This window comes from Tenrec ecaudatus, chromosome 4 (genome assembly GCF_050624435.1).
Source record: "Tenrec ecaudatus isolate mTenEca1 chromosome 4, mTenEca1.hap1, whole genome shotgun sequence".
NCBI classification, from domain to species: domain Eukaryota; kingdom Metazoa; phylum Chordata; class Mammalia; order Afrosoricida; family Tenrecidae; genus Tenrec; species Tenrec ecaudatus.
Window position 1 is genome coordinate 66000674 of NC_134533.1, and position 24748 is coordinate 66025421.

Sequence of the window (24748 nt, forward strand, 5' to 3'; positions counted from 1 at the left end):
ATGTCACTTTCCCAAATACTGCACAGAATTAGGCCAGCAATTTCGTGCCATATCGATAGCAGGCATTCCATGTGGCAGACGGTCAATATAACTTTTGTTCCGGCTATTTCCTTTTCTAACTTAAAAAAAAAAGCTTAAAAAATGGAGCATTCTTTTCCAGTTTTTCTCTGACAAAGCACAAGAAAATTATTATATGTCAGCTAACACAGTAGTCTTTTTCAAAAGGCCACACCTGTGCTTCTTTTCCATTATGTGCTTTATTGTTCTACTTTAAGGACAATATCATTAGAATATACTGACAACTGAATTTAAAATAAAACAAGTAACTATATTTCTCAGTTACCTATGGTCTTGAGAAAGGCTCTTAATACATAAAATCATTCTCTTCCTAACAGAACAGTTTCTGTGGATTAATTTTAATTAATAGATTTCATTATCTTATAAATGTTTTATTTGGTCTTATTGTAAAAATAACTGATACATTTTGAACAAATGAAGGACATGTACATTTGTGTGGCTTTGCTGGCCTTACAGAGTAGAATCTTGATATTCATATCCCTAATTTTACACATGAAGAAGCCAAAATGTCCCTAGCTAAAGAAACCAAGGTCTAATTACTTGTACTTTGCAGAGAACTCTTCTGAGTTGTTATTTGAAACACATTTTGGTTTTCTTTCTTTTGTTATGTGTGTACAAGGTTAGATTCCTAATACCTACTAAATGGAATTGATCATCTAATATGAGGACACTGGAAAACTTTTTCAATTGAAACATCCCTTTTTAGAATTCAAAAAATCTTTATCCCAGGCAGTTTAGAAACCTAATAACGAGAAATTCTTAAAATATTGTCCTACATAAATCTTCTCTTTGAATCTCTGTTAGACAACTTACGAGTTTTAAAAACAGAAAAACCAACCCACTGCCTTCTAGTCCATTCTGACTCAGAATTAAAAAGCAAACAAAATCTCATTGCTGTCCAGTAACTTCTGACACATACGGACCCTAAGGGAATGGGTGGAGCTGGCCCTGTCACTGGCCGAGGAGACTAGGTCTTTGCACAGGTAGAAGACTTCATCTTTCTCCCTAGGAGCTGGCCCTGGATTCAAACTACTGGCCTTGTGGGGCAGCCCAATTAGTAACCACTATGCCACCAGGGCTCCTTTTGACTCATAGGACATTAGAGAAGATAATACTATTGAAACATTCCTTATTTGAAAAAAACCCAACTAGTTGTATTTTGACTTGTTTAGATATTAAAGAGTAACCATATATTCTTTTATCACAATGTATGTTAACATATGACGGGGCTTCAATTCCATTTTCCACGAACTTTTGGAAGCCCTCGTATCTTATTCTCTACTGTACTCTTTCAAACACCGTTTTGATTGCACAATTTTTAAAGCTAGGCTTGGTGATTGTGCATAATGATAATTTGCGTTTAATATTTGTCAGGCATCTATGTATGTAACTTCTGGCTCATTCTTCTAGTTATAAATATTACTATCTATCTTACACATGGAAAAAACTATGGTACACAAAGAGGTGAACTATCAGGCCCTGGGTGCAGACAGTACCCAAAGGTCAGAACACAGGTAATATGACTAGTCCTCAAGTTCTTTGGTGCCCAAACCAAACTCACTCCCATAAAGCTCAATGGCGACTCAGTGACCCTCTAGAATAGAGGTTCTCACACTGTGGGTCGCGACCCCTGTGGGGGTGGAAAGACGCTTTCACAGGGGTGGCCTAAGACCAGTGAAAACACCTATTTCTGATGATCTTAGGAACTGAGTCACTGCTCCTCTATCCATCTCCAGGTGGGTCGGCCCACATGGAGACTCGTCCACATAGGAGTACCTGGCATGAAGACTTGTTACCCATGCTACACCATACTTCAAGACACAATTTCATTTATTTGTCCTTAGAAATAAATATTTCACAATATATAATGACATACTGTTTTGTGATGAACACCTATGCTTTAATTATGTTCAATTTATAACCTTGAAAATACATCCTGCATATCAGATATTTACATTACGATTCATAACAGTAGCAAAGTGACAGTTATGAAATAGTTATAAAGTAATTTTATGGTTGGGGTTACCACCACAAGAGGAACTGTATGATAGGGTCGCCGCATGAGAAAGGTTGAGGACCACTGCTCTGGAACGGAGTGGGGCGGCCACTGGGGGTTTCTGAGATGTAACTTCACCAGAGGTGATGGCCCCAGAGACAGCCCTGATGGTCGCTCAAGGAGCGGCTGGCGGTTTCGAACCGCTGACCTTGCGGTTCGCAGCCCAGCACGTAACCATTACACCAGAGCTCCGTCTTTGCCAGTTCTGCTTGCATTAAAGAAATAAAAGCAAAATAAAACACTCACACACACCCCCTAGATAAATACACTAAAACGTCCTTATAATTTTGCCTCACGGATTTCAAGACAGATCAAACAATCTAAATCATAAACCCCGAGAGGGAACGGACACCCATTCTCAGCCGTGTCACCTCCGCCAGGAGGCACGGTGCGCGGCAGGCACCGAACCTGAAGCGGTGGGTTCTCAGCGGGCAGCGAGTGAATGCGCAGCCGGCGACGGGCCGGGCCCGGGGCGAGAGGCGGCCGAGGCGCCGGTTTCTCGAGCCCCGAGTTCACCGCAGGGGCTGGGGGCGCGCACTCTCGCCGCCTCGGGCCGACACGCCGGCCCGCAGGCTCGGATCCTCCGGGGGGACCCCGGCCCGGGCGGGCCCGCCAGGTGGGCTGCGCGGCGGGAAGGCTCCCGGGCGGCCCGCGCGGGGAGGAGTCAGGGTCTCCAGGGTGGATGGACGTCTCCACTTCCTGAAGCCCGCGGGCAGGGGGTGGGGGAAGGGTTCCTGCCCCGGGAATCGAGCCCGGACCGTGCCGGGCCAGACCGGGCCTCTGCGGTTCATTCCAGAGCGCGGAGTGGCCAGAGCTGCCTCCCCCAGGCCATAGGGCGTCCAGATCCGGGGTCTGAGAGCCACAGGCAAGTCCCATCTTCCGAAGTGCATCGTCCGTGCTTCTCCCTCCCCCAACCCCAACCCCCCAAACGTGGGTCAATTCAAAAGTGCAGAGAGCCCCTCACTCTCCCTCCACCCGCCATTCCCGCCGCCCCACAACGCGTCCTGGAGAGGGGTCCACACCCCCCCGTGGGAAGACCAACGTGGCATCTGGCTAGAAGGTGAGTTCGCTCAACTAACCTGCGGCCTGCGGCCCACTGCACAGGCAGGATCCGCGGCGGCGGCCACCATGCCCTCCCAGAAGTTAAAGGGCCCCGGGGAAAGGGGCGGTCCGAGGGAGGGGAGGCTGCTGATAGGGCCCGTAGGTCCCACACAACTTGGAGTCCGGCCTACTCCAAAGGTGTGGTCGCAGGTAACCCATTAGTCTAAAGGAAAGACCAAGAAGTGGTTCCCAAGGCAGTGGTGGGAAACTGCGCTGCTTATCTGATGGACGGCGCACTCACGTCTGAATCCGCTGGAAACACCCGAAGGTCAACATGGCTTCCGTTTGCTTCCGCTTTCCAACATCTTCGTGTGTACTAATGCTTACCTACCGATTTACCTTTCCTCCTAACTACCTGTCATAGAGTTCACGACAACTCATGACAACCTCTTGGGTATCAGAGTAGAACTAAGCCCCACAGGGTTTTCAATGGCAGATTTGGGGCATGATCTGTGGGAAGTGGCCCTGGCGGCTTAGTGGGTTAGCCCATGAGATACTAACTGCAGAGTTATCAGTTCAAAACCACTAGCTGCTCAATAGGAGAAAGATGAAGCTTTCTACTCCTTAAAGAGGTGCAGGCTTGGAAGCCCACAAGGTCAGTTCTGCTCCACCCTGTAGGGCCACTGACCCTCAGAACTGATGTGGTGGTGAGTGTTAGGAGGTAGGCCTCAGGCAGAATGAGGGAAAGAGGCCAGGTGATGGTGACAGGAGTGGCAGGATATCTGGAAGAGGGATCTCAATGGCTGGGACAATCTAATCGTAAGCCTGTACATATAATAGATCCCTGGAGTTCATCAAATCCAAGACCTTTTTTATTGACCTTTGCTTACATACTTCTTTGCCCATGTCCAGGCAAGACCCAGCTGAGAAGAGAGCATAGCCCCGTCTATAGTTGGTCCTGATAAATAGGACCAGTCCTAGGATTGGTCCATTCATAACACGGAGATGTGGAGAGGACAGGTACCCCCCACACCTGAGAAGAGCTAGACACAGTTCACTCAGTCACCGCTCCCTGGAGTCCCCCATGCTGCATCAGGTGCTATTCTTTCCTTTCCAAAACTTCGCTTTCTGCTGGCCGCTTTGTGGTCCGCGAATCCATCTTCCAGTATCACGGCCAAGAGCTCCTGGACACCTCAGAGCAGTTGCGCCAATGGCAGTGAGTTTGCTTTGAGGTCTTTCTGCTGAGTAGCCCCTGGGTGGACTGGGACTTCCAACCTTTGGGCTAACCCAGAAAAGTAGCTGTTGGCATCACTCAGGGCCGCCTAGTACAGTTCTACTCTATAGCAAGTCCAAACTTTATAAGCTCTTAGGAAAAACCACCTGGCATATAGTAGTATATTTTATAAACCAAACGTAGAACTTTTCCAATGTAAAGTTATAGGATATATACATACATATTGCACCCATCCATCTTTACTTTAGGTCCTTCTAAAGCAGTGGATCTCATCCTTCCTAATGCCATGGCCCTTTAATACAATTCCTCATGTTGTGGTGACCATAAAATTTTCTTTGCTTCTTCATAACTGTAATTTTGCAACTGTTATGAATCCGGTGACCCCTGTGCAAGGGTCATTTGCCCCCCCCCTAGTGGGTCGTAACCCACAGGTTGAGAACCGCTGTTTTAAAGCTTATAGAACCTGGGACCTATAGCTCCATAGTTCCAGAAAATAAGATAATGGCAATGCTGTACTTCCTGTTCTAAGATTCCAGATGAAGGTCACAGGGGCTGGAAGTTCAGACTGGGGGGTGGGTCTAGAGAAAAAGGCACGCTGCTTCTGCACATAACAGATCTGGCCTGGAGCTTGGGCAATGTGGAGCTCCTTGGATGGAGTCTAAAGAGATTGCACAGAGCAGTCCTCGGGCCATCCTCATTGGAAGGCTACTGGAATCCTAACACCAGGAATGCAGACAAGCATACGTCATGTCCACAGCGTTGTATAGCTATGTGATTCTTCATATTCCTTCTTGTCAGGATTCCGGGTACAACTCCCTGGGTATTGCCTGTGGGTGATGCAGGTTGAAGCTTGCTTCCACCATGAAATGCTCCTGAATCTCATGGCATAAGCAAACTGTCCGAGTGTAGGTACTCCTAAGGCCCCTGAAATATGAGGGGATGTGACCAAAGGTGAAAGGGACAAGAGCTCGATCTAAGATTGGGCCCCGAGAGCTGAAGGACCAAAAGAAAGAATTTGGGGAGAGCTCGCTGCCAAAAGTGGGCTAAAACTGGAACAGATATCTTGAGTGTTTTATTCAAGTCACAATTGATGTTAACGTAGACATGCATATAAGATTTGTTTAAAGCCTTTCACAAAGAAATCCAGTGTTTAAAAAAAAGGAACGAAGATAGAAAATAAGCTGTCACACCTGGAAAGGTTTAAAAGCAATTTTCAGATGAAGTCTTTTGATAGTTTGAGAGCTGAAGCTCAAAGTACTATGAGGTTTGGAAACATGTGAGTGGGAGAGAAGAAGGGATAATTCCTACTTTTTCTTTTTAATGTCCTTTCAATTCCAATTACATAGAGTTTAAATCATCATTCATTTGGATATTTTCAGGACTGAGAATAGCTCTATAGGACCTTGGAAGAAAGTCAGTGAAAAGAGCTGTCTCAAGCACATAGATATTTCTTCCTTAAATTATGTCACATTCATAGTTCAAAGCCTCCTTACTCAGTCTCCCAAACAGGGATTCAAAGAAACTGTATCCCATGCATTTTGAAATTTAAAATAATGAAGAATTCTTTTTTTTTCCCCTTACCCTCCAATGAAGAATTCTTAAGGCAAGGTACCATATATACATGGAAAAGGACAGATTCTCTCCCTTTAATTCCAGACAGATCTTGTTACCTTCATGGAGATGGTGAGACAAAAATTTTACTTTCCCATTATTTTCCCCCACTTACTCCTTTATGCCAGGAAGTTTGGAAGATAGCTGCTTGGCCAACTGGCTGTTAGGGATCCATATTTGTACCCATTCTAAAGAAAGGTGACACAAGAGAATACTCAAACTAGAGAACAATATCATTGATATCACATGACTAAAATTTTGCTGAAGATCGTTCGACAATGGCTGCAGTGGTACCACTGTTCGTTGGCAGCCTATGGTACTTTCAGTACTGTTTGCCAGCCCCGGAATTCAAAGATTATTCTTGGCCTCCAAAGGTTCAAACCAGATTCAGAAGAGGACATGGATGAAGGGATATCATTGCTGACAGCAGATGTGGCTAAAAGATGAGAATTCCAGAAAGCTATGTCCTTGTGTTTCCTTACGTGAAAAGACATTCGACTATGTGCGTCATAACAAATTGTGGATAGCCTTGAGAAAAATGAGAATTCCAGAATACTTCATTGTGCTCACGCAGAACTTATGCTTGGGACAAAATGCAGGCAGGGGAACAGAACAAGGGTATACTGCATGGGTTAAAATTAGGAAAGGCTTATTTCAGGGCATATCCTCTCACCATATTTATTCAGTCTGTGTGTGGAGCAAATAATCAGAGATACTGTATTATCCCCCGCCCCCAGAGAAACTGGATTATATGAAAAAGAACGCAACACCAGGATTAGAGGAAGACTCATTAAGGGCTGGCAATCTGAAAGTGACACAATCTTGCTTGCTGAAAGTAAGGAGGATTTGAAGCAGTTCTCATGAAGACCAACAGTAACAGCCTTCAGTGTGGATTACAACTCAGTGTAAAGAAAACAACAAAGTGCACAACTGGGCCAAGAGATAACACCATGACAAAGGGAGAAAAGGTTGAATTGTCAAGGGTTTTATTTTGCTTGGATCCACAATCAATGGCAGCAGTAGTCAAGAGACCAAAGGACACATAATATCGATTAATCTGATGCACCCTTGTTGAAAAGCAAGTGTGTGTGGTTTTGGGTTTTTGTTGTTTTTTTTTTTTTGAGGACTAAGGTGCGCCTGAAACAAGCCTCTTTATTTTCAGCTGCTTCATGTGCATGCGAAAGTGGGGCACTGAATAAGGAATTCAGAAGAAGAATTGATGCATTTGAATTACAGTGCTGGTGAAGAGTATTTAAAATAACTGCAAAGGGAATAAACAAATCTGCCTTCAAGGAAGTACAACCAGAATGCTCCTTGGAGGCAAGTGATGGAAAGATTTCATCTCATATACTTTAGAAACATCGTCAGCAGAGAGAAAAAACAAAACAATTCACTGCCATTGACTCAATTCTGACTCATAACGACCCCATAAGCATAGTCTCCATGGATTTCTGAGGCTGTAATACCTCATGGGAGTAGAAAGCCTAGTCTTTCCCCTTGGTTGGTAAAATAGAGGGACTGTGGAAAAGAGGCAGGCCCTCCACAAGATGGACTGACACAGTGGCTGCAAAAATGGGCTCAACCGTAAGAACAATTGTGAGGCTGGCCCGGGACCAGGCAGTTTCCTTCCATTGTATATGGGACCAGGAGGAGTTGTAACTGACTCAAAGGCACCTGCCTCTAACAACAGTGTTTTTATTTTCATTTTCAATAATGGTTATTGCTGTTAAGTGAGACACATTTGCTTCTAAAGAGCTTTCTGGCTGTATTTCCTCCCAAACTAAAACCAAAAACAAGCTCATTGCCATCCAGTCCACGCTGACTCATAGTGACCAGATAGGACAGGGTGGACTTATGAGTTTCCAAGACTCTAAGGAGTAAAAAGGCTCCTCTTTCTCCCCCACAGCAGCTGGCTGCTTTGAACTGCTTACCTTTTATTGAGCAACCAATATGTAATCACCACGCCATTAGGACTCCATTCCTAAACTAACAACATATGTTGATTTTAATGTAAAATTATAATAACATGAAATAATAAGGGGAGTTTTTACCTTGAAGTAAAGTAGAATAGTGTAATAATATGGCTCTTAATATGAAAGAGCACTTTACAACTAAGGTATAATTAAAATGACTGACATAATTAAAATGACTGACATGGGTCTAAATCGGATTCCATTTTAGGCCCATTTTTCTGTTCTTTAGACTGTACAACCTATGACCATAATTTTTGACCAAGATAATTTGTTCTGCAATACTCTGAGGTAGCTCACTCAGAGTATAACAGGAAAAGAAGGAGCCATCTCATGTACATAATTTTAGTGAACCAGTCAATAGTAAAGAGTGATAAATGAGTCTTACGTAGCACTTTGGGTGTCAACCAATGTAATGTACCCACATACCTGTTTCCCACTCTGTAAAAAGTCCTGATAAAAGGTGACAAAATAATAATCTATAAATTATCAAGATCTCATAAGGGAGGGGAGAGCAGGGAGGGAGGGGAAAAAGGAGGACCTGATGCAAAGGACTTAAGTGGAGAGCAAGTGCTTTGAAAATGATTAGGGAAAGGAATGTACAGATGTACTTTATACAATTGATGTATGAATATGTATGGATTGTGATAAGAGTTGTATGAGTCACTAAAAATGTTAAAAATAAGGCATATGTTCATATTTCTTAATCACAATATCACTTTAAGCATTTCCTTTTAGTTTTTCCAAATTTGCAAATTTTAAAATCTGAATAAAACTTTTTTACAGTAATGCTTCATATTTGACAGTAGTTCAACTGTGTACGGTGATGACTAACCTGCTTCCATTAAGAGTACAACCAAGAAAACCCTATAGAGAAATTCTAATACTGTGGCATTGTGGGATACTCACCTTCTGTGTTAGTCCAGGTGGACTAGAGAAACAAATTTATAGACACTCTATGTGTATAAGAAAGAGCTTTATATTCAAGAGCAATTGAATAGTGAGAAAACGTCCCAGCCCAGTTAAGATAAAGTCCATAAGTTTGATAGTAGCCCATATGTCCAATACCAATCTATAAAGTCCTCTTCAGACTCAAGAAGCACATGCAATGACGCCAAAAGGAAGATCACAGGCCAGTGGGTAGTAAATCTAAGGTATGACAGGCATGGTACATGTTCTGGGTGCCTTTGGAAGTGGGGTGCTATCTCAGTTTCCATTGACCTCCATAAGAGATCATTCAACAACTTCAAATTCTTTCCCATAGATATACCTCTGCCAGCAGCACACAAGTAGCATATGGTAAATATGAGTATGCATTCTAAGCCAAATATGTGTGAATCTAAAATTCATTCACTGCCATGAGGTTGATTTTAACTGAAAGTGACACTATATGATAGAGTGGTTTCTAAGACTATAAATCTTTAAAGGAGTAGAAAACCTCAGCTTTCTCTTGTGGGGCAATTGGTGGTTTTGTACTGCTGACCTTGTGGTTAACACTCATCTCAGCATGGTTGACTCCCACCCATTTTCAGTACATTTTAGTTCCCAGGTTGTATCAGTTAGGTTGGTTCTGTTTCCAGGGATTATGCCTTGGTACATCCTGGGTACTTTTGAAATCCATTGCTCTGCTGGGGTTAATTCCTTCAAATATCCTGCCTCTGAGTTTCATTTCTTTAATAAAGAATTAAACAAAAATTCTCAAGTTTTGCCAAGGAATCTAGATAAATCTTCCCAACTTGATCTTAACATAATCAATTGCTCTATATCTATCACAAACACATGCTACATAGTCTTCTCAAATTATTGTTTCTTTCCTGCAATCTTCATGTTTCTGTGCTACTAGCCTTCTCTGGGGCAATGAATTATTCCTCTGCTACTCTGGTTTGGAGTAGCCTTTTCCAGTGGCAGATTAGTAGAGCACTTCAGATCTGAAATGCTAAAGCCATAGAGATTTGAAGTGGGGCCAAGGGTGGCAAAGGAGCAAACAAATCAAACACTCCCTGAAGAGATACTGCGTTAGTTCCACAGAAGAAAGATAGCCTTTATACAGAACAACTTGAGTGGGCATACCAGGAAACCAGGAAGACGAGGATGATGATACTTAAATACCACAGTGGTTAGCAGAGAGTCACAGATGTATCAAAGGCCACAATAGATAGGAGGGTGCTTCACATATTTCAAAAAATTATACATATATGTGTATATATATATAAATAACTAAATAACTCTTTCACCAAAAGGTTCATTTATATTATCAAGCTATAAAATAGCCAGGGTCACACCCAGAAGGACATCCTGGAGAGATCTAGGCATAAAGGCTCTTAGAGCCCTGACGGCATTAATCATGGCTTGCTCCTCCTCTCAGTTTTTCTCAGTTCCACGGCTATGTCAGGTCAATTCCATTTCCAGGGATCCTGCCTAGTTACACCCTGCGTACAACTGCCAGCTCCTCCCTGCACGTTTCCTGCCTCAGACATCTCACAGAAATTAGAATTCCCAATAGCAGTCAGCTTTTCATTCTCTAAATTATTTTCTTATTGGCCAGGAAAATAAAGGGCAAATCATTCCTTAAATTGCCACTATATGATACTTTATTGATTTTCCAAAGTACTTGCCCATTGAAATCATCTGGGAATTTTGACATTTTATTGATGCCACGCCCACATATTCTAGTTTCCACACTAAGAAATTGTGGTCGGGGCATAGAGAGTTTTTGTAAGTTCCTCTGGTGAGGGTCAAACAAGCTTAAATGCACTGCCCTCTGGCATAGCAACATCACAGGGTAGGATAGACCTGCTCCTGGAGGTTTCCCAGACTGTAACTCTTCACAGAGTAGAAGTGGTTGGCAGACCAATGTGTTAGCACTATCCCATCAAGGCTCCCTCCGGGTGACTGTAAGGGACATAAAAGTTTGATAAACACCGGATTCTGAAAGATATGCCCATTTAAGTGACAGAGATCTTATTCACTGTCGTCCAGTCAATGCTGACTCATAGTGACCCCTTTGGATTTCCCAAGACTCTACCTGTTTGCCGGAGTAGAAAGTCCATTCTTCCTTCTGTGCAGTTTATGGTGGTTTAATTACTGCTGACCGGGCTATTACATTTCCTCTATTTTTTCATGGTGTGGTAAGGAATTAAAAGCCAGGAGCATTACAGACAAATGAAAGTGGTGGGGGGTGGGGGTGGGTGGGGGGTGGTACTATTATAAATGTCAAAGAGAAAGAGAGCTTTCAGAAGAAGATGTACTTAAATAATTTGTGACCTGGATGGATAATATGAGAAAAATATGTAGCCAAGAGAGTGGTTTGGATATAGAGAAATTGCTATGTCTAAAGGGATTGAGCTGAGATCAAGCTGGGAAGGTTTATCTAGACTCTTTGGCAAAACTTGAGAGCATGTGTTCAGCCCCTTCCAGAATCTGTTTGGTCCTCACTCCATAAATAATGGGATTGGGCACGGGGGGGATGGCCACCTAGAGGTTGGCTAGGGGCATGTGGACCTAGCGTGGGATACGTCTTCCACCAAACCTGTAGGAAAAGACAGAAAAGAGGCAGGGGAGAGCAGAGGGTGTGTGGGTTGGAAAGGGGGAACTGATTACAGGGGTCCACGTGTGACCTCCTCACTGGGAGAGGGACGGCAGAGAAGGGCGGGGAGGGAGACTCCGGATAGGGCAAGATATGACAAAATAACGATGTATAAATTACCAAGGGCACATGAGGGAGGGGGGAGCGGGGAGGGAGGAGAAAAAAAAGAGGACCTGATGCAAAGGGCTTAAGTGGAGAGCAAATGCTTTGAGAATGATTGGGGCGGGGAATGTATGGATGTGCTTTATACAATTGATGTATGTATATGTATGGATTGTAATAAGAGTTGTGTGAGTCCCTAATAAAATGTAAAAAAAGAATGACGAGGGCAACAAATGTATAAGGGTGCTTTGCTCAATTGATGTATGTATGGATTGTGATAAGAGTTGTATGAGCCCCAATAAAAATATTTATTAATTTAAAAAATTTTAAATACAAAAAAAAAGAGCCAGGGGAAATAGAAGAGTATGATGACACAGACATGGGTTCCACAAGTGGTCAGTGCCTTGGACCGCGCATCTCGAGAGGGGAGGCGGAAGACAGCTCGGAGAATGTGAATGTGGGAAATGAAGGTAAGAATGACGTCCAGTCCTGTAGAGAAGAGCAACTGCTCGCCCGTGCCAGACATTGATGGAGATATCTGAACAAGACAGATGGGCAATGCCCATGTGCTCGCAAAAAGTATGTGCAACGATGTGGGTTCGGCAGTAGTTCAAGTGCTTAAGAAGAAAGATGGATGGAAATATGAGGACAAAGCTGCTGGTCAGGCTGGCAGCAACGATCTTCCCAATGACCGTAGTTGTGAGGATTGTGCATGTCTCAGAGGAGACCGATGGCCACGTAGCGGTCAAACGCCGCGGCCAGCAGGATAGCAGACTCTGCAATGAAGAGGATGTGGATGAAGAACATCTGAGTGAGGCAGCCACCAAAGGGAATATGGCGAGAACCAAACCAGAAGTTGGCCAGAACCTTAGGCATGGTGGAAGTAGAGAGAAGAACATCAGTACTGGCTAGCACGGAGAGGAATATGTACATGGTTCACGCAGGCCTGATTGGGAGAGGATGACCCAAATTAGAATGCCATTGCCAGTGAGGGCAGCTATGTACATGGCACGTAGGGGATGGAGAGCCAGATGTGCAGGTGTTCCAGCCCAGGGAAGCCAGTGAGGAGGCAGCCTGCCACACGTGGGTCAGAGTTGTTCAAAGCAGCTAGGCCAATCGCAGATGCAAGGGCCATGCTTTTCTGAAGATCCATCACCTGTGTCATAAGAAGAAGATAGCTTCAGAAATTGAACACACTGGCAGAATGAACATAAAAGCTCGCAATAACCACAAGAGCAGCGCAGTATGGTAGGGGCTACACACTCTTGCAGGTTCTACAACATCGGCTTGACACACAGCCACCTTCTCTATAGACATTCACATGTGGGTTCTGCAGAAAGGTGTGCTTGTAGAACCGGCCTGCAGACAACCTGTGTTTCCTTGCTGCTGCTGATGTTAGCTGTCATAGAGTCATTGTGTCCCTAAGAACAGTGCTGTGAAGTGCTGCCTACCCCTGTACCATTCTGTAATCAAGCGGTGATCAGACTATTGTGATACATAGAGTTTTCATTGGCTGCTTTTCAACAATAAATCATCAGGCCTTTCTTCCTAGTCTGCCCTAGCCTGAAACCTATTCAGTTATCAAAGCCATATACAAGCCTCCAATGACAAATGAGCAGTGGCCAGACAGAAGGTACAGGACCGCATGGCTGGGGTTTCTTGGATCAGAAGAGACAATTCAACCATCGAACTGCCAGTGCTGCCCTGTGTCTTATTCAGCCCTTTGGAGACTTTGCTCAGAGGCTCTCCACCATCTGCAAGGCTTCCAAGCCACTAGGACTTGAAAGCATTGCCAGACTCGGCACCGTTCTTCAGAAACGGGAAGCAGGAGAGATCGCTAACACCTCAGAAACCATCTCTCTATGAGTATGAAGATGGCGGTGAGCACTATCAAGCTCTGAACTCTGCCTAACGGAGTCATAGTCTCACTCCAGAGAGACACTGCCTTTGCTTAGCAGTCCATGGAAAAACACAGTCAGGATTGGTGGGCACTGCCACTCATTACCTTGAGTCACGACCCTCTGGCCAGCAGGGGTCCATGAAGGCAACAACGGCATATAGAGAACAAACGAACACACAAAGACCATTGGGCAGCATAGGAAATAACCTCGGTCAAAGATTATACTCTGTTATTGATTGCATGTGATGCCCTTGGACAATTAATTCACTGATCTTTAAAATTAGTAGAAATTTTGTGTAGTTTGTGCAGTCAATTAACCTGTGTCTATACAAAGCTTATTAGAAAAGGTCGTGTTTTCTGAGTCTCCTCTGTGACCTTGAGCTATATTATAACTTTCAGAGCAAAGAGAAGGGCATGGAGCAAAGGTCCGGAAAGTGTGACTGGCAGGGGCAGCCTCATCAGGGAACTCACAGATTCTTGGGTCTCACTTCAAACTGAATCAGTGTAGACTCTGGGCCAGGGACTGGCAAGTTTTGTTTTAACAAGCCTTCCAATAGCCTCTAAGATTGATCAACTTTGTGAGCCACTAGTGTTAATCACTTCTTTTTTCTTGCTTATCTTTTCTAAGGAGTCCTGGGATGGTGCAGATAAGCGCTCAGTCTTCATAACCAAAAGAGCGGTGCTTGGAATCTACCAATTGTGACCCACAAGAAAGACCTGGACACCTATTTTTGAAAGATTACAGCTCATTAGCAACTCTCTTATCTTGTACAAAGTTCCATCCCTTTGCCTGCCAGAACAGTAATATCTCCATCACTTGTATGGCTTTCACGTACAACCTCTGAATGCTCAAACATCACTTTGAATAGCAGGGGCCAAATTCTTCCCCGTTTTACTCCCTGAAAGAAAATCCACTACCATCCAATTAATTCTGACTCATAGAAACCTTAGTGGGTTTTGAGTTTGTAAATATTTACAGGAGCAGACAGCCTCAACTTTCAGTCCCTTAGCCCTTGATAAATTTTCATCCTGACTCAAAATCTTAATTTTTGCTCTGAATTAGCAGTTTGGTTTTGGTAAATGTATAAAGCTAACAAATTTATATTTGTGTGTGTGTGTGTAGTTTCCACTGAAACTTCTCTCTCATCTTTTGACTCCTCTCTTCATAGCTTTGTAGCATTTACTCCCCTCAGTGTTGCTCTAACCTCCTCTCTTGTCCTGTCCTCTCCATCATTTCCTCTCTTCCCTACCACCAGCACACCAGATGGGTTTATTTCAGCAATAGCAGAGAGGATTTAGGCCATAAACCACAAACTCTTTGGTCTTCTTTTTTTTTTAATTTTAACAATTTATTAGGGGCTCATACAATTCTTATCACAGTTCATACATATACATACATCAATTGTATAAAGCACATCTGTACAGTCTTTGCCCTAATCATTTTTTTCTCCTCTTTTCTTTTTTTTTACATTTTATTAGGGACTCATACAACTCTTATCACCATCCATACATATACATACATCAATTGTATAAAGCACATCCATACATTCCCTGCCCCAATCATTCTCAAGGCATTTGCTCTCCACTTAAGCCCCTTGCATCAGGTCCTCTTTTTTTTTCCCCTCCCTCCCCTTTCCCCCCTCCCTCATGTGCCCTTGATAATTTATACCTCGTTATTTTGTCATATCTTGCCCTATCCGGAGTCTCCCTTCCCCCCTTCTCTGCTGTCCCTCTCCCAGGGAAGAGGTCACATGTGGATCCTTGTAATCAGTTCCCCCCTTCCAACCCACTCACCCTCCACTCTCCCAGCATCGTCCCTCACACCCTTGGTCCTGAAGGTATCATCCACCCTGGATTCCCTGTACCTCCAGCCCTCATATGTACCAGTGTACAGCCTCTGTCCTATCCAGCCCTACAAGCTAGAATTCGGATCATGGTAGTTGGGGGGAGGAAGCATCCAGGATCTGGGGGAAAGCTGTGTTCTTCATCGGTACTACCTCGCACCCTAATTAACCCATCTCCTCTCCTAAACGCCTCTATGAGGGGATCTCCATTGGCCGACACTTGGGTCTTGGGTCTCCACTCTACACTTCCCCCTTCATTTAATATGGTATATATATACATATACACATATATACACACACTTATATCGTTGTGTTTTTTTTTTTTTTGCATGATACCTTATACCTGGTCCTTTGGCACTGGCCGGTGTGCTTCTTCCATGTGGGCTTTTTTGCTTCTGAGCTAGATGGCCGCTTGTTCACCTTCAAGCCTTTAAGACCCCAGACACTACTATCTCTTTCGATAGCCAGGCAACATCAGCTTTCTTCGCCACATTTGCTTATGCACCTGTTTGTCTTTGGCGATCGTATCATGGAGGTGTGCAGCCAATGATAAGATTTTTTGTTCTGTGGTGCCTGATAACTGATCCCTTTGGGACCACGTGATCACACAGGCTGGTGTGTTCTTCCATGTGGGCTTTGTTGCTTCTGAGTTAGATGGCCGCTTGTTTATATTCAAGCCTTTAAGACCCCAGACACTATATCTTTTGATAGCCGGGCACCATCAGCTTTCTTCACCACATTTACTTGTTCACCCACTTTGGCTTCAGCAGTTGTGCCGGGAGGGTGAACATCGTAGAGTGCCAATTTAATAAAAGAAATTATTCATGCATTGAGGGAGTGCTTGAGTAGAGGCCCAAGGTCCTTCTGCCACCTTAATACTAAACTTATAGACACATATATCTATTTCCCCATCCTCATATATATATTTGCATGTACATGTCTTTGTCTAGACCTCTATAAATGCCCCTTGACTCCTAGCTCTTTCCTTCCTCTCCCTTGACTTTCCTCTTGCCCTACTACCATGCTCCGTCCCCACCTGGGTTACAGCTATACCTCTTCTTTACGTAAACTAACACTTGGTCATTCCCTACCAGGCCTGCCACTCCCCCCTCACTACCATTTGGGTCCCATGTTGTTCCCTTGTCCCTGTGTTTGTTAACACCACTTCTTTACCACCACCCCCCACTTCCCTCTATCCTAAGTTCCCCCGGAACTGTCGGTCCTGTTGTTTTTCCTCCAGATAGTTCATCCATCCTGTCTTATTTAGACAGACCTGTGGAGACAATAACATGCACGAAAACAAGACAGAGGAAAACAAAGCAACAGTATACAACCAGACAAAAAAACAACAGCAACAAACCACTGACAAAGAACAAAACAAAACACATCAAGAAAGAAAAGCTTGTAGTTAGTTCAAGGATTGTTTGTGGGCCCTTAGGAGTGTTTTCCAGTCCAGTCTGTTGGGGCACCACGCCCTGGCCCCAAAGTCCATTTTCAGCATTCCCTGGGGACCTTGCCGCTCCATTCCCTTGCTGTTCCGCTACACTCCCCAGTGCTTTGCCTCGGTGTGGTGGGATCAGGTCAGGTGCAATTCCCATACAGTGTCTCCGGTGCTGTCCCCTGTATCGCCCTTGGTCACTGAGGGTAGAATCCTTTTTTTATAATCAAAAAAGTGCAGAACATTTGATTGTTTTACTTTGATAATTTTACATACTGTTAGAACGATAAGGAATGGAAAATGTTTTGGTTCCTAGAAGTAGCAATCAGCTGGTCTTTCTTATTTTCACAGAAAAGATTGAAGTTGTGAAGGATTTCATTTTATTTGGATACACAATAACACACATGGAAACTTCAGTCAAAACAGTCTGATGACATATTACATTGGACAAATGTGCTGCATAAGGCATATCAAAAGCCTTATATGCCGAGCCAATATGCCACATTGAGGATTAAGGTGCATCTGACACAAGCCATGATATTTTCAATCTCTTCATGCACATGTGAAAGCTGGACAACGCATAAAGAAGAATGCAGAATAACTGGTGCATTTGAATTATGGAGCGAGGCCAGAATACTGAAAATATTATAGAGTGCCAGAAAATAAATACATCTGTCTTATAGGAAGGATTGTCAAAATGATTCTTAGAAGCAAGGGTGTCAAGACTTTTCTTACATCCTTTGAACATGTTATCAGGAGTGACCAGCCACTGGAAAAGGACATCATGCTTGATAAACTGAAGGGTAGGTGTCAAAGAAGATGGCTCTTGATGAGATGGGTTGACACAAGGACTTCAGTCGTGCCTCAAACAACACTTGGCGCCATCCTCAGCAATGTCTCATTCTGTTGTATGACTTGGGGCCAATGAGATGGCACCTAGCAATCACTACAGATTCAGAGTATAGTTTTATATGACTCAAATTACTGAGTAAAACTCTGTCTACAATAGCCAGGACAGCAAAGCCAATAAAGATTAATGAGGCATTTTCTCATCACCTAAAAACATACACAAGAAACTTTCCTCTCTGCAGGTCAGTGTCAGTGTCACTGGGCTCTCGTGGAAAGAGCAGAACGATAACTCTGTCCCGGATCTGTTTGCTCTTGACGCCATAAACAGTAGGGTGAGTGCAGGTGGGATGATTACGTACAGGTTGGCAAACAATGTGAACAGTATTGGAGACATTATGCCCAAAATGATGAACAAGAAAGGAGAAGAATGCTGGAATGTAATACATGAGGATGACAATGACATGAGAGCCACAGGTGCCCAGGGCCTTCTGACGGGCATCTTTGTAAGGGAGATGAAAGACAGCCGAGAGGATGCGCGTGGAGGACACAGCAATTAGGACTACATCTAAAATGACCATCACAATGGGCACACAAATCCGTACCAAATATTTATGGAAATATCAGCACAGGCAAGGTGGGCAACACCTATGTATTCACAGTATGTGTGGTAATGCTATATGTCCTACAGATGGGTAAACAGTTCACAAGGAAAACACATGGGACAAACCCACAGAAACTGCGAAGGGAGATTCCCAAAGCAATTTTGATACTGGCCTAGGAAGTCAGAATAATGGTGAATCTCAGGGTGGAGCAGATGGCCACATAGCAGTCAAATGCCATGGCCAACAATATAGCAGAGTCCAGGACCAAGGTGTGGTGTAGAAAGAATAATTGAGTGAGACATCCAGGAAAACTGATTTCCTGGGGACCAAGCCAAAAAATGGTCAGGGTTTTGGGGGTGCATGTGGTAGATAATATGAGGTCAGTAATGGCCAGCAAGGAAAGGAAAAAGAACATAGGTGCATGAAGACTGCGCTCCACTGCAATAAGGTAGAGAAGGATACTCTTGCCCACAAAGGCCACAAGATAGACAAAGCAGAAAGGGATGCTGACCCAGACTTGATTCTTCTCTAGTCGCTGGGATGCCCCAAAGGGTGAAGGCACCTGCATTGCTTCTGCTCAAGTTGCATATGGCCATTGAGGTTGGACAAACAGTTCCTGTGTCGTAAAAAAGTGATACAAAATAAATAAGTGGATAAGTTTTAGTATATTCGTGAATTAGATTAGCATATTAGTGAATTAGCATACTAATTGTTCCTTTATCCCCTGAATTCCTGTCCAGATCCTTCTCTGTGTCTCAGATGAACTTCCTGTTTGCTATTATCAGCAATGTTCTTAATCTCTCCCAAAAAGCCTTGTAGACTCAATATTTGCGGTTAATTCCTCAGTTACTCACTCAGGGATCTTCCTCCAACTATCTAAATCTTAGCGCATTTTTAATGATTGAGTGAACCCTGAGTCAATGTAATTCGTTGCTATGTTCTAGATGAAATTCTAGAGAAAATAATCTAACCCCTGAGGAGATAAAAGATACTAAAATAAGCACAGAAAATGGAAGATGAGACAATGAACAATTATACATCCCTGGCCCTTAAACGAGGATCAAACCAGGCTTTTTACTCCCATAAGAGTTACAGTCTTGGAAACTCAAAAAGCGCAGTTCTACCCTGCCTTGCAGAGGCATGTTGAGTTGGCATGAACTCACTGGCAGCGAACAGACCTTAGACAGAATATATCCCCCGAAGTCTTCTTAAAGCCAAACAGTACGGGTGAAGGGAGATGTCGGACAGTGTAAGATATGACAAGATAATAATTTATAAATTATCAAGGGTTCATGAGGGAGAGGGGAGCAGGGAGCGGGGAGGGAGGGGGAAAAATGAGCTGATGCCAAGGGCTTAAGTGGAGAGTAAATGTCTTGAGAATGATGAGGGCAATGAATGTACAAATGTGCTTCATACAATTGTTGGGTGTATGAATTGTGATAAGAGTTGTACCAGCCCCCAATAAAATGATTAAAATGAACAAAAACAACCCCCCCCCCAAAAAAAACCCAAATAAACAGTAGTTTAGATTAATTGGTAAAGAATGCCTGCCTGGAGTGTTTGGCTCTTTTAAGTTTATCCATATGAGATCAAATTGGAAACAGCAACTTAAAAGATTAGATAGGGCATTTAGGGGCACTTCATTAATGCTAATGAGAGAGGACCCATAGGAAAAAAGAAAGTGAGAAGGATTGTTCAAGTTGAATAATGTAGTCAACGGTACGGACTTGTACATGTAGAAAATATTGAATTTATGCATGGTCTGCTATTTATATTCTCAACATCATAAAAATAAATAAATTATATTAATAAAACCAATTATATATCCTAACTATGGGCAGATTCTTAACAAGTATTGTCTTTTTAAATTTGGATTATCATTATAGGCTATACATTTTTATTTCTTAATTTTTTCTTGATGAAGTTGCCGATCCCTCTGCTGCCCTGACTTCCTCTTTCTCCTCCTGTTCTCTTGTCCCTGCTCCTCCTGCCCTCCTCTTTTTCTGTCGTAGAAATGGAAGCTCTAAGAGTTCATCTGGCCTAACCGTCAAACCAAACTCATGGCCATTGAACCAATTTTGTCTTTGAACCGCACAATATAGAGCTTCCAAGGGGAAACATTTTGATGGGAGCAGATAGCCTCGTGTTTCTCCCTCGGGGCAGCTGGTGGGTTAACTGCTACCCTTTGGGTTCACTTATGCTACAGCATCCCCAGATCTCACCTTGACGAATGGACGGAGTTGGGGTCATCCGCCTCCACAGCCAGTGCTCTCTGTGCTGCTTTCTCACCCGGCTTGTTGCCTTGGAGAACTCGTGAATTCAGAAGGAGAGCATAGAGTAAAGAAAAGTATATCACTGGTACCCCAATCCGACCTCTATTGGAACGGCTATCCTCGCATTACAGAACCTTGGGAATTTCAGGCCAGAATGCTGTTTGTGACTGTGGTGTTTGATGCTTCTTAAAGAACAACATGAGAAAGTATCAGGGGTTCATCCTTAAGACCACACTTAGGATTGAATGACGAAATCTTAAGATGGGAAGAAAATAGGTTCAAATGTGCTTTTGAAAAATTCAGCGGTGACCTCGAGTGGAGTAAAACAATTTACATGTTCTCAATCTGGGGTCAAAATTAGAGCAAAGAAGAATTATAGCACAAGCTTTTTTTTTTAACCATATCTTTGCTTGGAGAAATTGCTCCAAGCCTCCCCACAGTGCTGGGCGACGCAGACTGTCACCTCATTTTCAGAATGCAGCATCGTCCACAGAGGTTTGCCACAGATGATGCAATTAGGAAGTGACAGGTGTAGGAATGAAACCCGGAGAGATGTTTAGTAGACTTTCATGTCCATAACCAAAATTCCGTACAGAGTTAATAGAACACATAGCAAAAGGAATACTTTTATACAAAAGGGTATAAAAGGAAACTACATACCAAAAATGCAGAAATCTGGAAATATAAACAAGTTAACAACCTAAAACACATCACTTAGAAGTATAAATGCATATTGTCTTAACTGCTTTATTAAAGAACATAAGTATCTGTGAAATATTTTAAAACATGATCCAATTAATTAACAGTATTGAATTAAACAAAAGGGTGTCTAACTGTGGCTGTGTGTCATTGAGTCAATTCTGACTCACAGCGAGCCTGTATGAGAAACTCACATTGTTCATAGATGTTCCTGGGTCACATCCTTACGGACGCTGACCACCTGGTCTTTTTGCCCTCAGAACATGGTGGCTTCAAACGACCTGCTTTTTGCCAGCAGATGAGTCTTAGCCATTGGCCTGCCAGGGTCCATACAGACAAGTGTGCTTCAGACAAATGTAAACCCTCCAGGATGGAGCAAGTAGTATTTTGTATTGTTACAGGAAGAATGCTTTTTAAAAGTGAAAATGGTACTATTTTCAGATGATCTGTTCTCTCTTTTTCTTCAGAATACATGGATGCATAATGTCTTTGATGGCAGTGTATTGATTTATGCCCACAATCTTTTTTATTAGCTTCCAAAAACCTCTTTATAAATGATTTGATTCTGGGAAGACATATCTCTCGTCATCGTCTGCAGAAACTTTAACATGCCTTGGACTGGCCTTCGGCAAACTGTCACCAAAAGCACGGACCCGCACCGTGGAGGCCTCGGTTTATTTCAGGTGCTCAGCCACTCGAGTTCAGGGTCATATCTTGGAGGAATTGTAGCCCAACATTGTGCCACCCCATACATTACAATGTCGACTGCTGTGGATTGCACTGTGTTCACCCAAAAGGTATGTTGAGTTCCGATCACCTAGACTGATGAAACTGTCCTTGCTTAGGATGTGTCGTTGTTTTCTTACTGATGTACCAGTTAAATTTTGTAAGTACGACTACAGTCGGGAAGGTCCTAATCCTAATTCCTTCTGAGTGAAGTTGTATAAATGAAAAGGAAAGATATGAAGTAGAGTAGACAGAGAGAGAAGACATCATGGGAGGATCTGGCTACAAGCCAAGGAACATCAAGAAACAAACTGAAGCTGAAGAGACCGAAGAAGAAGGAGGCCCTAGTCAACAGAGCCAGAAGGCCCCTACTGACCCCTGGAATCTGGACATCCTGACCCCAAAAACTGTGAGCAAAATAATTTCTATCCTCTAAAGTGAGCGGTTTATAATACCTATTTTTGCTAGCCCTATGACATTAAGACATAGGTTATTTTTTTATTCTGTAGTAATTCAAACTCCTGGTTCTGTTGTTTCCAATTTGGTCTTCAATACCTGTGGACTCTAGAATGCTGGTTTTCTCCCTATCATCCCCTCAGTACCCAGATGTCTTCTTGTTTTCCTCTATCCGGGTTAAGTTCATCTGTGAATCATCATTTCAATCACTCTCATCCATATTTTACCTTCTCTTGCTCCACTAGAATATGTTATAACTCTTAATATATAAAATAGGTCTGACAAAACATAACATTTTAAATGAATTCCTGGTGATAAAAAGATATAATTAGGCATATCGGTATTTCTATAAATTCTTGATTGTTACCCTAAACTGTCACCCTAACCTTATTAAACTTGTTGGCTATAGTTCAATGATTCAACAACATAGTATTGCTGAGCTTTATCTTACTCTATGATTTATTTTATTTCTGCTTTCCATAAAATGCACTCATTCTTTGTAAAATTTATTTATTGAGAGCTGCATGGAGGAATTACATTTCAGGCTATCACCTCTGCATACAACAGTTGAAACCACAAGTAGTCTACCTGACTCGCTCCTTGGTTACTCTACTTCCCCTCATTGACTTCCATCCATCATCCAAGTGAACACCCGTCATCCTTCGAGTCTATTGCTGTATCTTCCCTCTTTTGCCTCCCTTTCTTGGTGACCTTCAGTCTGTTCCCTTTTGTATGCAAGACTTTGTCTTGTTTTTATATGCTTTCATTCTCTTATTCCAACTACTTTTTGCTCAACAAATAATCTTTCATTTTACTTCACAAAGAACTTAAAGTCACTACATATAAATTTGCTTCATACTGAAATCTCACAGGTAAACTGCATATACTATATGAGTAATAATATTTTTCTACCATTTTCTCTATTATAATATAGAAAAATTTTTACCTCATAGCTGATCCCCAAAGTCAACCTATATGTGGGTGATAGACCAGCTATCCCGCATCAAGCTGCATCTGAAATGAGGCGTGCGGATGAAAGGAAAAGAAAGAGACATGTACAAAGCATGGGATTGGGAGGACAACAGTCTCATGGACTGAAGTACCAAGTATATTCAAAGCTTGGTTTTTATACTCTTCTTACAAGGGAATGGTTGCAAAACAAACATCAAAGACTTGCTTTTAAAAAACACTCCTAAACTCTTATCTATGCCAATGCTACTTAACTAGTCACACTTTCTTAACATTTGAATAATAAAAGCACTATGTTCTAAGACAAGCACATGGATATGCAAGATTCAAAAAATCTTAAAGAGGTCATAAATAACTGAGTTATCTCGAAATGTTTTTAGCTGCAAGGTCATAAATAACAGTTATTTTGCAATGCTTTTGTCTGCAAAGACACAGAGGCACAGGGGACTAATTGGTCACCCATCAAGAAATACATGAACCAGCCTCCTACACCTATACTCTTTACTCTAAGTCTTCCCAATTTGTCAGGTGTCTTTTATTGTCATTTATTCTTTTTCTTATTTATATCCAACCTAATATTAAAAATATACTAGGTTGCCTTTTCTTTAAAAAAATCATTTTGTGCTTCTTCCATGTGGGCTTTATTGCTTCTGAGCTAGATGGCTGCTTGTTCACCTTCAAGCCTTTAAGACCCCAGACACTATCTCTTTCAATAGCCGGGCACCATCAGCTTTCTTCGCCACATTTGCTTATGTACCCATTTGTCTTTGGCGATCGTATAATGGAGGTGTGCAGCCAATGATACGATTTTTTGTTCTTTGATGCCTGATAACTGATCCCTTCGGGACCACACAGTCACACAGGTTGGTGTGTTCTTCCATGTGGGCTTTGTTGCTTCTGAGCTAGATGGCCACTTGTTTATCTTCAAGCCTTTAAGACCCCAGACACGATATCTTTTGATAGCTGGACACCATCAGCTTTCTTTATCACATTTACTTGTTCACCCACTTTGACTTCAGCAGTTGTGTTGGGAGAGTGAGCATCGTAGAGTGCCAATTTAATAAAAGAAAATATTCATGCATTGAGGGAGTGCTTGAGTAGAGGCCGAAGGTCCTTCTGCCACCTTAATATTACACCTATAAATATGGACATATGATCTATTTCCCCATCCTCATATATATATTTGCATGTGCGATCACGAGGTGCCAAAGGGACCAGGTATAAGGCATCATGCAAAAAAAAAAGTATATATATATATAAATAGTGAATGAAGGGGGAAGTGCAGTGTGGAGATCGAAGGCCCAAATGTCGACC

At 42.8% G+C, this 24748-nt stretch overlaps 2 pseudogenes; both read right to left on the reverse strand.

The window, feature by feature from the left end:
* Positions 1-11356: 11356 nt before the first annotated feature.
* On the reverse strand, positions 11357-12843 carry LOC142446791 (olfactory receptor 52B6-like; annotated as a pseudogene).
* A 5069-nt stretch (positions 12844-17912) lies between these two features.
* Positions 17913-18907, reverse strand: LOC142445865 (olfactory receptor 52H1-like; annotated as a pseudogene).
* Positions 18908-24748: the final 5841 nt, after the last annotated feature.